The following is an 18,267-nucleotide window of genomic DNA, read 5'->3' as shown; positions in this document are numbered from 1 at the left end:
TGCCTGCTCAACGCATGTCAACCGTCTGTGTCAACTAACTCGTGGGCACTATCTTCCCGACTGCAGAGAGGAAAGGACACTGGACTTGAACTACACCGGGGTTTCACCTGTGCAACTTGAAGCCTGTTATGAAACTGCGTCGTAATGCAGAGGGAACTCTATTCAGATGAGCAAGAAAGCACATTGGCATTCATCGAAGACGCTTGCGCAAAACAAATTTTCTATCCTGGAAAATGCTTTGACGTAAAGTACGTCGTCCGAATGTGTTCATGTAAACTAGTAAAGGCTCTATTCACTTGAGTGAAATAAATGTACTGATGAGGGCGTCCACGTGCGGAAACCTGAGAATATAAACGAGACTGCAAAGTTGTGGCTGAAGAAGGGTCTAACACGGACAAACACGTCCGTCGGCTCCGGTAGAAAGCCTAGTGTTTCCTTAAATCACGTTAAGGCCTCGTACTCTAAATCCAACGGGGTTTTCTCGTGCAGGTATGAACCCTGCTTGTAGCGTTGTCGGCTGTAGGTGTCAAGTCACTGGTGCTCAATCTCCTGCTGTTTATTTAAAGCAAGTGGCACATACAGACTGTTTAATTGGCAACACGTTAAATCAACCTGCAAGGCCTGCTTTGTTCATGGCACAGTGTCCCAAAACTTATAACGACGTGCAGCCTGTGGTGAAGAATGTATTGTTCTCCCCTGTGGAATACAGCCACATGCAGCGGGAGAGCTGTCTCTTAGCGGAGTGATCTAATCTGGTGTGGTAATAGCATAAAAATGTGAAAAAGTAGAGTATATGTGTCGCATGGAAACTATGGCTGACGGCATACAGAATCGCAGTCGGCTGAGCAAACAAGCCCCGTGGCATTCATACAGTGGGGCGTAAGGCAAAAGAGACTCCCCGTCGGGGAATCGAACCCCGGTCTTCCGCGTGACAGGCGGAGATACTGTCCACTATACTAACGAGGAAAGCGTGGCGGCTGGTGAGAAGGCGAACGACACTTTGGAAGGTTGACAACACGCGCGAACAGCCCGTAAATAAGCCTTGGAGTCGCTGTTAAGCCTTGTCTCATGCTCAATCGCTGTCACGGCTCGGAAACAAGGTTGGCACATTGAAACGATCGAAACAGAAACCATCACAACATGAATGAACCAAGCAAATGCTCTTAAGTCTTGACTCATAAGTCATTACATAAACCATCACAACATAAACCATCACAACATAAATGAACCAAGCAATGATCTTAAGACTTGGCTCATAAGTCATTACATAAACCATCACAACATAAACCATCACAACATAAATGAACCAAGCAAATGCTCTTCAGTCATGACTCATGCTCCCTTCCTCTGATGGGAAGAGACAATGACACTGGACTTGAACTACACCGGGGTTTAACCTGTGCAACTTGAAGCCTGTTATGAAACTGTGTCGAAATGCAGAGGGAACTCTATTCAGATGAGCAAGAAAGCACATTGGCATTCATCGAACACGCTTGCGCAATGCAAGGGCGTAATGCAAAACAGGTTCAGAACACGCGCGAACAGCCCGTAAATAAGCCTTGGAGTCCCTGTTAAGCCTTGTCTCATGCTCAATCGCTGTCACGGCTCGGAAACAAGGTTGGCACATTGAAACGATCGAAACAGAAACCATCACAACATAAATGAACCAAGCAAATGCTCTTAAGTCTTGCCTCATAAGTCATTACGTGAAGCATCAGAGCATAAACCATCACAACATAAATGAACCAAGCGAATGCTCTTAAGTCTTGCCTCATAAGTCATTACATAAACCATCACAACATAAATGAACCAAGCAATGCTCTTAAGACTTGGCTCATAAGTCATTACATAAACCATCACAACATAAACCATCACAACATAAATGAACCAAGCAAATGCTCTTCAGTCATGACTCATGCTCCCTTCCTCTGATGGCCAAGAGATAATGACACTGGACTTGAACTACACCGGGGTTTAACCTGTGCAACTTGAAGCCTGTTATGAAACTGTGTCGAAATGCAGAGGGAACTCTATTCAGATGAGCAAGAAAGCACATTGGCATTCATCGAACACGCTTGCGCAAAACAAATTTTCTATCCTGGAAAATGCTTTGACGTAAAGTACGTCGTCCGAATGTGTTCATGTAAACTAGTAAAGGCTCTATTCACTTGAGTGAAATAAATGTACTGATGAGGGCGTCCACGTGCGGAAACCTGAGAATATAAACGAGACTGCAAAGTTGTGGCTGAAGAAGGGTCTAACACGGACAAACACGTCCGTCCGCTCCGGTAGAAAGCCTAGTGTTTCCTTAAATCACGTTAAGGCCTCGTACTCTAAATCCAATGGGGTTTTCTCGTGCAGGTATGAACCCTGCTTGTAGCGTTGTCGGCTGTAGGTGTCAAGTCACTGGTGCTCAATCTCCTGCTGTTTATTTAAAGCAAGTGGCACATACAGACTGTTTAATTGGCAACACGTTAAATCAACCTGCAAGGCCTGCTTTGTTCATAGCACAGTGTCCCAAAACTTATAACGACGTGCAGCCTGTGGTGAAGAATGTATTGTTCTCCCCTGTGGAATACAGCCACATGCAGCGGGAGAGCTGTCTCTTAGCGGAGTGATCTAATCTGGTGTGGTAATAGCATAAAAATGTGAAAAAGTAGAGTATATGTGTCGCATGGAAACTATGGCTGACGGCATACAGAATCGCAGTCGGCTGAGCAAACAAGCCCCGTGGCATTCATACAGTGGGGCGTAAGGCAAAGGAGACTCCCCGTCGGCGAATCGAACCCCGGTCTTCCGCGTGACAGGCGGAGATATTGTCCACTATACTAACGAGGAAAGCGTGGCGGAGGGTGAGAAGGCGAATGACACTTTGGAAGGTTGACAACACGCCCGAACAGCCCGTCAATAAGCCTTGGAGTCGCTGTTAAGCCTTGTCTCATGCTCAATCGCTGTCACGGCTCGGAAACAAGGTTGGCACATTGAAACGATCGAAACAGAAACCATCACAACATGAATGAACCAAGCAAATGCTCTTAAGTCTTGCCTCATAAGTCATTACGTGAAGCATCAGAGCATAAATGAACCAAGCAATGCTCTTAAGACTTGGCTCATAAGTCATTACATAAACCATCACAACATAAATGAACCAAGCAAATGCTCTTCAGTCATGACTCATGCTCCCTTCCTCTGATGGCCAAGAGATAATGACACTGGACTTGAACTACACCGGGGTTTAACCTGTGCAACTTGAAGCCTGTTATGAAACTGTGTCGAAATGCAGAGGGAACTCTATTCAGATGAGCAAGAAAGCACATTGGCATTCATCGAACACGCTTGCGCAATGCAAGGGCGTAATGCAAAACAGGTTCAGAACACGCGCGAACAGCCCGTAAATAAGCCTTGGAGTCCCTGTTAAGCCTTGTCTCATGCTCAATCGCTGTCACGGCTCGGAAACAAGGTTGGCACATTGAAACGATCTAAACAGAAACCATCACAACATAAATGAACCAAGCAATGCTCTTAAGTCTTGCCTCATAAGTCATTACGTGAAGCATCAGAGCATAAACCATCACAACATAAATGAACCAAGCGAACGCTCTTAAGTCTTGCCTCATAAGTCATTACATAAACCATCACAACATAAATGAACCAAGCAATGCTCTTAAGACTTGGCTCATAAGTCATTACATAAACCATCACAACATAAACCATCACAACATAAATGAACCAAGCAAATGCTCTTCAGTCATGACTCATGCTCCCTTCCTCTGATGGCCAAGAGATAATGACACTGGACTTGAACTACACCGGGGTTTAACCTGTGCAACTTGAAGCCTGTTATGAAACTGTGTCGAAATGCAGAGGGAACTCTATTCAGATGAGCAAGAAAGCACATTGGCATTCATCGAAGACGCTTGCGCAATGCAAGGGCGTAATGCAAAACAGGTTCAGAACACGCGCGAACAGCCCGTAAATAAGCCTTGGAGTCCCTGTTAAGCCTTGTCTCATGCTCAATCGCTGTCACGGCTCGGAAACAAGGTTGGCACATTGAAACGATCAAAACAGAAACCATCACAACATAAATGAACCAAGCAAATGCTCTTAAGTCTTGCCTCATAAGTCATTACATGAAGCATCAGAGCATAAACCATCACAACATAAATGAACCAAGCGAATGCTCTTAAGTCTTGCCTCATAAGTCATTACATAAACCATCACAACATAAATGAACCAAGCAATGCTCTTGAGTCTTGGCTCATGAGTCATTACATAAACCATCACAACATAAACCATCAGAACATAACTGAACCAAGGAAATGCTCTTACGTCTTGGATCACGCTCCCTTACTCTGATGGCCAAGAGAAAATGACACTGGACTTGGAATGCACTGGGGTCTCCCCTACGCAACTCGATGCCTGCTCAACGCATGTCAACTGTCTGTGTCAACTAACTCGTGGGCACTATCTTCCCGACTGCAGAGAGGAAAGGACACTGGACTTGAACTACACCGGGGTTTCACCTGTGCAACTTGAAGCCTGTTATGAAACTGCGTCGTAATGCAGAGGGAACTCTATTCAGATGAGCAAGAAAGCACATTGGCATTCATCGAACACGCTTGCGCAAAACAAATTTTCTATCCTGGAAAATGCTTTGACGTAAAGTACGTCGTCCGAATGTGTTCATGTAAACTAGTAAAGGCTCTATTCACTTGAGTGAAATAAATGTACTGATGAGGGCGTCCACGTGCGGAAACCTGAGAATATAAACGAGACTGCAAAGTTGTGGCTGAAGAAGGGTCTAACACGGACAAACACGTCCGTCGGCTCCGGTAGAAAGCCTAGTGTTTCCTTAAATCACGTTAAGGCCTCGTACTCTAAATCCAACGGGGTTTTCTCGTGCAGGTATGAACCCTGCTTGTAGCGTTGTCGGCTGTAGGTGTCAAGTCACTGGTGCTCAATCTCCTGCTGTTTATTTAAAGCAAGTGGCACATACAGACTGTTTAATTGGCAACACGTTAAATCCACTTGCAAGGCCTGCTTTGTTCATGGCACAGTGTCCCAAAACTTATAACGACGTGCAGCCTGTGGTGAAGAATGTATTGTTCTCCCCTGTGGAATACAGCCACATGCAGCGGGAGAGCTGTCTCTTAGCGGAGTGATCTAATCTGGTGTGGTAATAGCATAAAAATGTGAAAAAGTAGAGTATATGTGTCGCATGGAAACTATGGCTGACGGCATACAGAATCGCAGTCGGCTGAGCAAACAAGCCCCGTGGCATTCATACAGTGGGGCGTAAGGCAAAAGAGACTCCCCGTCGGGGAATCGAACCCCGGTCTTCCGCGTGACAGGCGGAGATACTGTCCACTATACTAACGAGGAAAGCGTGGCGGCGGGTGAGAAGGCGAACGACACTTTGGAAGGTTGACAATACGCGCGAACAGCCCGTCAATAAGCCTTGGAGTCCCTGTTAAGCCTTGTCTCATGCTCAATCGCTGTCACGGCTCGGAAACAAGGTTGGCACATTGAAACGATCGAAACAGAAACCATCACGACATGAATGAACCAAGCAAATGCTCTTAAGTCTTGACTCATAAGTCATTACATAAACCATCACAACATAAACCATCACAACATAAATGAACCAAGCAATGCTCTTAAGTCTTGGCTCATAAGTCATTACATAAACCATCACAACATAAACCATCACAACATAAATGAACCAAGCAAATGCTCTTCAGTCATGACTCATGCTCCCTTCCTCTGATGGCCAAGAGATAATGACACTGGACTTGAACTACACCGGGGTTTAACCTGTGCAACTTGAAGCCTGTTATGAAACTGTGTCGAAATGCAGAGGGAACTCTATTCAGATGAGCAAGAAAGCACATTGGCATTCATCGAACACGCTTGCGCAATGCAAGGGCGTAATGCAAAACAGGTTCAGAACACGCGCGAACAGCCCGTAAATAAGCCTTGGAGTCCCTGTTAAGCCTTGTCTCATGCTCAATCGCTGTCACGGCTCGGAAACAAGGTTGGCACATTGAAACGATCAAAACAGAAACCATCACAACATGAATGAACCAAGCAAATGCTCTTAAGTCTTGCCTCATAAGTCATTACGTGAAGCATCAGAGCATAAACCATCACAACATAAATGAACCAAGCGAACGCTCTTAAGTCTTGCCTCATAAGTCATTACATAAACCATCACAACATAAATGAACCAAGCAATGCTCTTAAGACTTGGCTCATAAGTCATTACATAAACCATCACAACATAAACCATCACAACAAAACAAATTTTCTATCCTGGAAAATGCTTTGACGTAAAGTACGTCGTCCGAATGTGTTCATGTAAACTAGTAAAGGCTCTATTCACTTGAGTGAAATAAATGTACTGATGAGGGCGTCCACGTGCGGAAACCTGAGAATATAAACGAGACTGCAAAGTTGTGGCTGAAGAAGGGTCTAACACGGACAAACACGTCCGTCCGCTCCGGTAGAAAGCCTAGTGTTTCCTTAAATCACGTTAAGGCCTCGTACTCTAAATCCAACGGGGTTTTCTCGTGCAGGTATGAACCCTGCTTGTAGCGTTGTCGGCTGTAGGTGTCAAGTCACTGGTGCTCAATCTCCTGCTGTTTATTTAAAGCAAGTGGCACATACAGACTGTTTAATTGGCAACACGTTAAATCAACCTGCAAGGCCTGCTTTGTTCATGGCACAGTGTCCCAAAACTTATAACGACGTGCAGCGTGTGGTGAAGAATGTATTGTTCTCCCCTGTGTAATACAGCCACATGCAGCGGGAGAGCTGTCTCTTAGCGGAGTGATCTAATCTGGTGTGGTAATAGCATAAAAATGTGAAAAAGTAGAGTATATGTGTCGCATGGAAACTATGGCTGACGGCATACAGAATCGCAGTCGGCTGAGCAAACAAGCCCCGTGGCATTCATACAGTGGGGCGTAAGGCAAAGGAGACTCCCCGTCGGCGAATCGAACCCCGGTCTTCCGCGTGACAGGCGGAGATACTGTCCACTATACTAACGAGGAAAGCGTGGCGGAGGGTGAGAAGGCGAATGACACTTTGGAAGGTTGACAACACGCCCGAACAGCCCGTCAATAAGCCTTGGAGTCGCTGTTAAGCCTTGTCTCATGCTCAATCGCTGTCACGGCTCGGAAACAAGGTTGGCACATTGAAACGATCGAAACAGAAACCATCACAACATGAATGAACCAAGCAAATGCTCTTAAGTCTTGCCTCATAAGTCATTACGTGAAGCATCAGAGCATAAATGAACCAAGCAATGCTCTTAAGACTTGGCTCATAAGTCATTACATAAACCATCACAACATAAATGAACCAAGCAAATGCTCTTCAGTCATGACTCATGCTCCCTTCCTCTGATGGCCAAGAGATAATGACACTGGACTTGAACTACACCGGGGTTTAACCTGTGCAACTTGAAGCCTGTTATGAAACTGTGTCGAAATGCAGAGGGAACTCTATTCAGATGAGCAAGAAAGCACATTGGCATTCATCGAACACGCTTGCGCAATGCAAGGGCGTAATGCAAAACAGGTTCAGAACACGCGCGAACAGCCCGTAAATAAGCCTTGGAGTCCCTGTTAAGCCTTGTCTCATGCTCAATCGCTGTCACGGCTCGGAAACAAGGTTGGCACATTGAAACGATCTAAACAGAAACCATCACAACATAAATGAACCAAGCAATGCTCTTAAGTCTTGCCTCATAAGTCATTACGTGAAGCATCAGAGCATAAACCATCACAACATAAATGAACCAAGCGAACGCTCTTAAGTCTTGCCTCATAAGTCATTACATAAACCATCACAACATAAACCATCACAACATAAATGAACCAAGCAATGCTCTTAAGTCTTGGCTCATGAGTCATTACATAAACCATCACAACATAAACCATCAGAACATAACTGAACCAAGGAAATGCTCTTACGTCTTGGATCACGCTCCCTTACTCTGATGGCCAAGAGAAAATGACACTGGACTTGGAATGCACTGGGGTCTCCCCTACGCAACTCGATGCCTGCTCAACGCATGTCAACCGTCTGTGTCAACTAACTCGTGGGCACTATCTTCCCGACTGCAGAGAGGAAAGGACACTGGACTTGAACTACACCGGGGTTTCACCTGTGCAACTTGAAGCCTGTTATGAAACTGCGTCGTAATGCAGAGGGAACTCTATTCAGATGAGCAAGAAAGCACATTGGCATTCATCGAACACGCTTGCGCAAAACAAATTTTCTATCCTGGAAAATGCTTTGACGTAAAGTACGTCGTCCGAATGTGTTCATGTAAACTAGTAAAGGCTCTATTCACTTGAGTGAAATAAATGTACTGATGAGGGCGTCCACGTGCGGAAACCTGAGAATATAAACGAGACTGCAAAGTTGTGGCTGAAGAAGGGTCTAACACGGACAAACACGTCCGTCCGCTCCGGTAGAAAGCCTAGTGTTTCCTTAAATCACGTTAAGGCCTCGTACTCTAAATCCAACGGGGTTTTCTCGTGCAGGTATGAACCCTGCTTGTAGCGTTGTCGGCTGTAGGTGTCAAGTCACTGGTGCTCAATCTCCTGCTGTTTATTTAAAGCAAGTGGCACATACAGACTGTTTAATTGGCAACACGTTAAATCAACCTGCAAGGCCTGCTTTGTTCATGGCACAGTGTCCCAAAACTTATAACGACGTGCAGCCTGTGGTGAAGAATGTATTGTTCTCCCCTGTGGAATACAGCCACATGCAGCGGGAGAGCTGTCTCTTAGCGGAGTGATCTAATCTGGTGTGGTAATAGCATAAAAATGTGAAAAAGTAGCGTATATGTGTCGCATGGAAACTATGGCTGACGGCATACAGAATCGCAGTCGGCTGAGCAAACAAGCCCCGTGGCATTCATACAGTGGGGCGTAAGGCAAAAGAGACTCCCCGTCGGGGAATCGAACCCCGGTCTTCCGCGTGACAGGCGGAGATACTGTCCACGATACTAACGAGGAAAGCGTGGCGGCTGGTGAGAAGGCGAACGACACTTTGGAAGGTTGACAGCACGCGCGAACAGCCCGTAAATAAGCCTTGGAGTCCTTGTTAAGCCTTGTCTCATGCTCAATCGCTGTCACGGCTCGGAAACAAGGTTGGCACATTGAAACGATCGAAACAGAAACCATCACAACATGAATGAACCAAGCAAATGCTCTTAAGTCTTGCCTCATAAGTCATTACGTGAAGCATCAGAGCATAAATGAACCAAGCAATGCTCTTAAGACTTGGCTCATAAGTCATTACATAAACCATCACAACATAAATGAACCAAGCAAATGCTCTTCAGTCATGACTCATGCTCCCTTCCTCTGATGGCCAAGAGATAATGACACTGGACTTGAACTACACCGGGGTTTAACCTGTGCAACTTGAAGCCTGTTATGAAACTGTGTCGAAATGCAGAGGGAACTCTATTCAGATGAGCAAGAAAGCACATTGGCATTCATCGAAGACGCTTGCGCAATGCAAGGGCGTAATGCAAAACAGGTTCAGAACACGCGCGAACAGCCCGTAAATAAGCCTTGGAGTCCCTGTTAAGCCTTGTCTCATGCTCAATCGCTGTCACGGCTCGGAAACAAGGTTGGCACATTGAAACGATCTAAACAGAAACCATCACAACATAAATGAACCAAGCAATGCTCTTAAGTCTTGCCTCATAAGTCATTACGTGAAGCATCAGAGCATAAACCATCACAACATAAATGAACCAAGCGAACGCTCTTAAGTCTTGCCTCATAAGTCATTACATAAACCATCACAACATAAATGAACCAAGCAATGCTCTTAAGACTTGGCTCATAAGTCATTACATAAACCATCACAACATAAACCATCACAACATAAATGAACCAAGCAAATGCTCTTCAGTCATGACTCATGCTCCCTTCCTCTGATGGCCAAGAGATAATGACACTGGACTTGAACTACACCGGGGTTTAACCTGTGCAACTTGAAGCCTGTTATGAAACTGTGTCGAAATGCAGAGGGAACTCTATTCAGATGAGCAAGAAAGCACATTGGCATTCATCGAAGACGCTTGCGCAATGCAAGGGCGTAATGCAAAACAGGTTCAGAACACGCGCGAACAGCCCGTAAATAAGCCTTGGAGTCCCTGTTAAGCCTTGTCTCATGCTCAATCGCTGTCACGGCTCGGAAACAAGGTTGGCACATTGAAACGATCAAAACAGAAACCATCACAACATAAATGAACCAAGCAAATGCTCTTAAGTCTTGCCTCATAAGTCATTACATGAAGCATCAGAGCATAAACCATCACAACATAAATGAACCAAGCGAATGCTCTTAAGTCTTGCCTCATAAGTCATTACATAAACCATCACAACATAAATGAACCAAGCAATGCTCTTGAGTCTTGGCTCATGAGTCATTACATAAACCATCACAACATAAACCATCAGAACATAACTGAACCAAGGAAATGCTCTTACGTCTTGGATCACGCTCCCTTACTCTGATGGCCAAGAGAAAATGACACTGGACTTGGAATGCACTGGGGTCTCCCCTACGCAACTCGATGCCTGCTCAACGCATGTCAACTGTCTGTGTCAACTAACTCGTGGGCACTATCTTCCCGACTGCAGAGAGGAAAGGACACTGGACTTGAACTACACCGGGGTTTCACCTGTGCAACTTGAAGCCTGTTATGAAACTGCGTCGTAATGCAGAGGGAACTCTATTCAGATGAGCAAGAAAGCACATTGGCATTCATCGAACACGCTTGCGCAAAACAAATTTTCTATCCTGGAAAATGCTTTGACGTAAAGTACGTCGTCCGAATGTGTTCATGTAAACTAGTAAAGGCTCTATTCACTTGAGTGAAATAAATGTACTGATGAGGGCGTCCACGTGCGGAAACCTGAGAATATAAACGAGACTGCAAAGTTGTGGCTGAAGAAGGGTCTAACACGGACAAACACGTCCGTCCGCTCCGGTAGAAAGCCTAGTGTTTCCTTAAATCACGTTAAGGCCTCGTACTCTAAATCCAACGGGGTTTTCTCGTGCAGGTATGAACCCTGCTTGTAGCGTTCTCGGCTGTAGGTGTCAAGTCACTGGTGCTCAATCTCCTGCTGTTTATTTAAAGCAAGTGGCACATACAGACTGTTTAATTGGCAACACGTTAAATCCACTTGCAAGGCCTGCTTTGTTCATGGCACAGTGTCCCAAAACTTATAACGACGTGCAGCCTGTGGTGAAGAATGTATTGTTCTCCCCTGTGGAATACAGCCACATGCAGCGGGAGAGCTGTCTCTTAGCGGAGTGATCTAATCTGGTGTGGTAATAGCATAAAAATGTGAAAAAGTAGAGTATATGTGTCGCATGGAAACTATGGCTGACGGCATACAGAATCGCAGTCGGCTGAGCAAACAAGCCCCGTGGCATTCATACAGTGGGGCGTAAGGCAAAAGAGACTCCCCGTCGGGGAATCGAACCCCGGTCTTCCGCGTGACAGGCGGAGATACTGTCCACTATACTAACGAGGAAAGCGTGGCGGAGGGTGAGAAGGCGAATGACACTTTGGAAGGTTGACAACACGCCCGAACAGCCCGTCAATAAGCCTTGGAGTCGCTGTTAAGCCTTGTCTCATGCTCAATCGCTGTCACGGCTCGGAAACAAGGTTGGCACATTGAAACGATCGAAACAGAAACCATCACAACATGAATGAACCAAGCAAATGCTCTTAAGTCTTGCCTCATAAGTCATTACGTGAAGCATCAGAGCATAAACCATCACAACATAAATGAACCAAGCGAATGCCCCTCTACTTTCACAGCCGTGGGGGTTGCGGCGACCACGGTGAATGGTCCTTCCCGACGTCCCGCAAGGGGGCTCTTTCTCTTGAAAACACGAATGTATACCTGGTCCCCCGGTGCCACTAGGCGCACGTCCTCCCGTACCTCGCTCTCTCCATGCACTGCCTCACGAACCTGTGAATACAAATGTCTATGGATTTTGGTGAGGGTTCGCACATAATCCTGCATTTCGTCCTCCAATTGTGCCAAAGACGGCCCTGTGTATGGACCTCGGGTGAATGCCATAGGCATTGGGCGCCCAGTAAGCATTTCATGAGGAGTCAAGTGCGTCATACGATTGGTCTGAGAGCGCATCTTCATCAAGGCCAGTGGTAAGGCCTGTACCCAGTTCAGGCGAGAGCTCTCGCATATTTTTGCCAGTTTATTAACTAGGGTACCATTCACTCGTTCTACCATGCCCTGGGATTGAGGATGATACACACATCCTAGCTTATGATCTATCCCCAAGGCAGATGCCACATTGTCAATGACGTTATTCACAAAGTGGGTACCGTTGTCCGAACTCAGAAAATCTGGAATACCGAACCGGGGAATGACTTCGCGACATAAAAATTTAGCCGCGGTCCTTGCATCTTCCTTGGAAGTTGCAGTTGCTTCCACCCACCTGCTGAAGCGGTCTACTACTACTAGAATGTAGCGCTTCCCTTCTTTCCGGTGGTCTGCTCCCATGTCTACATAATCCATCATTATATGCCGGAATGGCCCTGTCGGCGGGGGAATATGTCCTAAAGGAGCAGTGAAGTTCTTTCGCACATTGTTCTTGATACACACTTCACATCTATTCAACGCATAGTCCACCATACTGGCCAGAAATGGGGACCACCATTCCTGACGGATTTTTCGGATAGTTTCGGTTCTATGGGCATGATCCAAGCCATGGGCTTCTTTGATCAAGAGCGGGAGGTAACTGGCTGGGGCTATACACAATCCTTCTATGCTGCGCCACAATCCAGTACCCGCCTCTTTTCTCGCCCCCCGTTTTATCCACGCCGATACTTCAGCCACACCTGCGGTGTTCTGCAGCTCCACCAAGTGGGCCACATTGTCTACCTGCGGATGCCGCATCGGACTTTCCCCAGGCTGAGTTAGGGCCATCATCTGCCCCGGCCCTACGGCAGCTTTCTTAGCTGCCTCATCCGCCAGTGAGTTCCCTTTAGTGATAAAGGAGTCATCGGTCCTATGTGCCCTGCATTTCACTACAGCTAATTTTGCGGGCAATGTCATAGCATATAGTAAATCTGAAATTGCCTCCCCGTGGGTCACGGCGGTCCCATCTGCCCGCTGGAATCCCCTTTGAGCCCAGATTGGTCCAAACACATGGCAGACTCCATGAGCATAGGCTGAGTCCGTATATATATTGCAACTCTCATTACGGCCCAAATTACATGCAGCTGTCAACGCCCGTAGTTCAGCTAGCTGGGCCGAGCAGGGTTGGGGGAGCAGAACACTCATCACTACCTCAAACGTCGCCGGGTTTCGTCGTGCTTCTACTACTGCCAACCCAGCCTTATTGCCCGTATTAGTACGATAACAGGAACCGTCCACAAAATACGTATGCTTAGCATTATCAATAGGGCAGTTCTCCAAATCTGAACGCGCTTTCAAAAATATCTCTGATACTGCTACACACTCATGGGGTACACCATCTATCGGGGCTACCAGTTTATCGGCCGGATTCACCGTGGTGCACCGTTCTATGGTGAGCTCCGGGGCTGACAGAATGGAGTCATATCCTGTTCGACGGGAGTTCGTTATCACAAAGGTCTGACTCGTTAGGAGCGCATGCAGTGCATGGGTCGTATATAATGTAACTGGGTGCCCCATGGTGATTGAGGACGCTTTCTGATATGCAAATGCGGCCGCTGCCAAAGACCGATAACAGGGGGGCATCCCTTTTTCCACGTTATCAAGAGCCGTGCTGTAATAGGAGATGGCCTGTTTTCCCATCCCTTGTTGCTGCTGAGTTAGGACGGCCGATGCGTACCCCTTTCTTTCGGATACATAGAGGTGAAAAGGTTTGCTATAATCTGGGTTAGCCAATGCAGGAGCGGTCATTAAGGCCATTTTAATATCTGCGAGTGCAGCTAGAGCTTCAGGAGTCCAGACGAGGGGGGCATTTGGCTGTGATTGGTCTGCTGCCTTAATCATATCCCGTAATGGTTGGACCCTTAGCGCGAACTCACATATCCATGGACGACTGAACCCCGCCATTCCTGGAAATGCCAACATCTGTCGCACGGTGGTTGGCTGTGGGGCCTTGCGTATGGCCTCTACATGCTTTGGTGCTATAGTACGGCTTTCTCCCTCTAACACACGACCTAGGTATTCCACCTTTTGTCTACAAAATTGCAACTTTTCTTTACTTACTTTGTGGCCATTTTCGGCCAACATTCTTAGAACCTTTAGAGAGTCGTGCTGGCATTGCTCTTTAGACGCACTACAAATCAAAAGGTCGTCGACATATTGCAAGATGGTGCTATGGCACTCCAGGGCTGAGAGGTCTTGAGCCAGTACCTGATTAAATATGGATGGGCTTTCACAGTATCCCTGCGGAAGTCTAGTGTATGTGTACTGCTGCCCTTCGTATGTGAAAGCAAACAAATGCTGTGAGTCTGGGTGCAGTGGCAAGCTAAAAAATGCTGAGCATAAATCTATGACAGTATACCATTTGGTCCCTTCTGGAATGTTCAACAATAGGGTGTGTGGGTTTGGCACTACTGGTGTTTCCGGTATCACAATTTGGTTAATAGCACGCAAATCATGTACTAGCCTCCACTTCTCTGAGTCAGGTTTTCTAACTGGAAAAATGGGGGTATTGCACTGACTTCGCGTGGAGATTAGAACTCCGGCCTCTACCAATCCGTGTATTGTGGGCCGTATGCCTTCTCTAGCTTGCACTGACAACGGATACTGTTTCTGGTAGGGCAACCTTGCATTCTCTTTTACCTTAATCTGAGCTAGGTCGGCGGATTTAACCAACCCTACGTCGGTCAGATGTTTTGTCCATAGCTCTTCTGGAATAGTTTTCAGTATTTCCTCATTGTCCTGATCTTTTGCTGCCTTAACTGCCATTTGTAAACCACTCCGGTCCGTGTTCGTGCATATGCAGACACTAGTGGCCACGGCGGTATCAACTGCTGTTACTGAGATTCGCACAAACTTTCCATCAGGCGACTTGTGCAAGGATGGATTGGTAGTTGGCTTCCACTCTTGTACTTCTTTTGCCTGCCCTATCATTGGCTCTACCTCTTCCCGTTCCAGGCCTTTGGTGACCATGAGTGTGACATGGGGCGCTGTCCCTTCCAGCTGATACCAGTTAGCGATTCTATCTGGGAGCTTTATAATAGCCGCCACTCCCTGTGGGCCGCTTATTATTTCCATGGTTTTAATGTCCATTACTTGTCCCTGTTCCATGTCCTCCCAAAGCTGAGCATATTCCTGGTCTCGTCCACCGTCATCATTTTTAATAGTGCAATATAAAGGGGCCTCCACTTCGGTGCAATCGGGCCGCATGTACTGTAACCATGGTTTCCATTCTGCGTATCTGTGCCAGAGTTCCGAGTTAGCTGGATCGGACATCTCTAGCCAGTATACCATCCTCACATTACGGGCGGTGCTAGGTGGCTCGTGCAACAGTAAGAATTGTGTGGATATTGATTTGGGGAACGTCACCCAAATCCCAGTCGCTTCGCACTGTATCTGAGCTCCCAACTTACACAGGGCATCACGTCCCAGTAAGTTAACAGGAGCTCCTGGCGAATATAACAGTGGTGCTTGTATTGTCACACCATCCAGAGATAGTTCTTGAGGCTCGGTGAATCGTAAGGTTTGTATTTTTCCTGAGAAGCCCATAGTTTGAATAGCCTTACAGGTGAGGGGGAGCTGTGAACCTTCTTTCCCTATACTTGAATATGTAGCTCCAGTGTCGATCATAAAAGGTGCTTGCAAGGTGTTTCCGATCGTCACTGTAACAGTTGGCTCTTGTTCTGGATGCAGTGTGGTGACGGACTGCATGAGCTCCCCCCCGGGCTTCTCTCGGCCTCCTCAACTCTGGCTGGGTCCCGGCTCCCCATAGGGGCCATACATGGGGCCACCTTGGGGTACTGGGGGTAGCGGTTGGCACCGAGGTGGCATTCCATAGCTCTCCGGTGCTCTCGGTCCAAGCACCTGACCTCTTCTTTCAGCCCTATCCACGCGGTCTCCCCAAGTTGGTCGTGGGACACGTGGACAATTTCTCCTGAAGTGGCTAGGATCACCGCATCCCCAACACCCTTCAGTTGCCATATTTGGCCTTGGCAAAACTCGACCCCGTCCGTATCCTCGTCCCCTCCCCCAGGCAGGTGGCATTCCCGGGTGCATGGGGGCCCTCATATGATATATGTAATCCATCTGGTCGGGGTGCAGCATAGTAGTTATGTGTGGGACTTGCTGTTGTGGGTGGGCCTGGTATCCATTGGCCAACAGCATAGGGTCAGCCTGTGCTGGGGCTGACGCTTGTGTATGGGGCACCATCACTGCCGCTTGTTTAATGTGCTCCCTCCTCCGTTCCTTCTCTTCCTGTTTAGTCCTGGTCAGTTCGCCGAGCTGTGCTTTATAGAGTTGGCTCATTAGGGTTTCAGTGGCATCTTTAGCTTCTTTTTTCAGCTTCCTGTGTTGCTCCACGTGATGGGTCACATGTGCCAGAAATGAAGCCCATTCCATTGCGTTGAGCCCCACCACTTCCTCTAACTTCTTCTGTACCTCCCCAGGGAGAGCCTTCTTCAATAGCAGTTTGAACAGTCCCACACTTGCCACTGAATCGTCCCATTTGGCACCCGTTTCATCCCTCCATTTATCTTGAAACTTTTGTATGAAGGTTATCACGTTTTCTTCGTCTTTCAGTTTTATATTTTCAAGCTTCCCAGGGTCCATCTTAGCCGGATACATACTCCTCACAGCATCCCATATTTCTTGTCGGTATAGGCCAAACGGGATGGCAGTAGCCTTGGGGTCGTCTATCAAATCCCTGTGTTCTGCCCCATCGAAAATTTCTTCAGCCCGTCCCTTGCCCACTGTTTGGCAGAGAATGGCTTTGATATCGCCTATCGCCAGGTGCTGTCCTGATGTTTTTTCCTCAAACTGTGTAATCCATTTCTGCCCCTCTTCACACATGTTGGGTAATCGTTGGATCAGGCCCGTTAGGTCCATGAAACTCCAGGGTGCATAATGTAGGGCTTTTCCTTTAACCATGAGGGGCATCTGAGTAAGGCTGGGCTCCGACTGGGAGCGGGCATGCGCCAAGCACGCTGTGACACCAGGTTCGAATCTCACTGGGGGCCTCAGGCTTTCCCTGTTCCGTAGTGTTCTAGCTCCTCTAAGCTTCAAATCGTCCAAGTCCTCCTCCTCATTGACGTCTTGTTCAACTTTTCCTTCGTTGTCTGTTTCAGCCCCCTCGCTCTCAGTCCCCACTTGGTCGTCCAGTTCCATGTCTGAACTTACTTGCTTCTTCTTCTGCTGGTGATATATTAGGACTTTTGAGGCCTTACTCAGGCTTTTCACATGTTTTCCTGCTGACTGGTTCAGTGCTCTTCCCGACCTTTGTGATTTTGACTCTCCCAAACGCGGCTTGTGCGCATACTTATTTTTCACAGCAGTCGCCATTTGGAACGCTTGACCTGCGAGATTTTTCAATTCATCCATTTTACCCACGCCGTATGATATCCCGTCCTCTAGCCGTCGAATCCTTCCCTCCAATTCCTTATCCTCCTCGACAGCATATGGGGAGAGCACCACATCCCCCTCTATACGGACCATCCGCCCCACATTGTCTCTCGGCTCACTTTTTCCTCCTCCTTTGGTATGTGGAGCCCCTCGTGCTCCGTTTCCACCCTCGTGCCCTCTCTCGCTCCGACAACTTTCTTGATTGCCCCTGGTCCCATGCCCCTCCTGCTCCTGTATTTCCTCCAGTTCCTTGTCTTTGTGCTTGTGCACCATCGGCCGTGACCCTGGCCTCGGGGTGCTAGTGCTGGGGGGAATCTCCCTGTGCTCCGGCCACCCCGGAGTGCGGGTCCAGTTTTTCATATACTCCTGTAGTTCCCTGTCCCTCTCCTTGTTGCCTACCTGTGGGAGGTCCAGCCGTGGGCTTTCGTTCTCGACCGGGGTTCTATCCTCGTATCCGGCAGCTCCTTCCATTTTGATACGTTCTTCATCCTCCCGCATGCGATGCCTCATTCTTTGGTATCCGGTGAATGTTCCCTTTATGTCCACCTCAGTTTCCTTCCATTCATCTTCTCTGTCTTCCAGGTCTTGCATCATGTAGAGCCCGGCGGGTGGGGCACTTCCGACAGGTCTCACTGGAGGGCGGTACTGAGGATTATATGAGGGC

The 18,267-nt window shown here is 47.5% G+C and overlaps 3 non-coding genes across 3 annotated transcripts; all 3 read right to left on the bottom strand.

The window, feature by feature from the left end:
* Positions 1-894: 894 nt before the first annotated feature.
* Positions 895-966, bottom strand: trnad-guc (transfer RNA aspartic acid (anticodon GUC)). Its single transcript has one exon. It is a non-coding gene; the product is annotated as a tRNA-Asp (tRNA).
* A 4,344-nt stretch (positions 967-5,310) lies between these two features.
* On the bottom strand, positions 5,311-5,382 carry trnad-guc (transfer RNA aspartic acid (anticodon GUC)). Its single transcript has one exon. It is a non-coding gene; the product is annotated as a tRNA-Asp (tRNA).
* Positions 5,383-11,501: 6,119 nt separating this feature from the next.
* Positions 11,502-11,573, bottom strand: trnad-guc (transfer RNA aspartic acid (anticodon GUC)). The gene has a single exon. It is a non-coding gene; the product is annotated as a tRNA-Asp (tRNA).
* Between the last annotated feature and the right edge of the window lie 6,694 nt (positions 11,574-18,267).

The sequence above is a fragment of the Ictalurus punctatus genome, chromosome 12 (genome assembly GCF_001660625.3).
Source record: "Ictalurus punctatus breed USDA103 chromosome 12, Coco_2.0, whole genome shotgun sequence".
NCBI lineage: Eukaryota > Metazoa > Chordata > Actinopteri > Siluriformes > Ictaluridae > Ictalurus > Ictalurus punctatus.
Note: the sequence above shows the minus strand (reverse complement) of the source record. Positions and strands in the feature narration are given on the sequence as shown.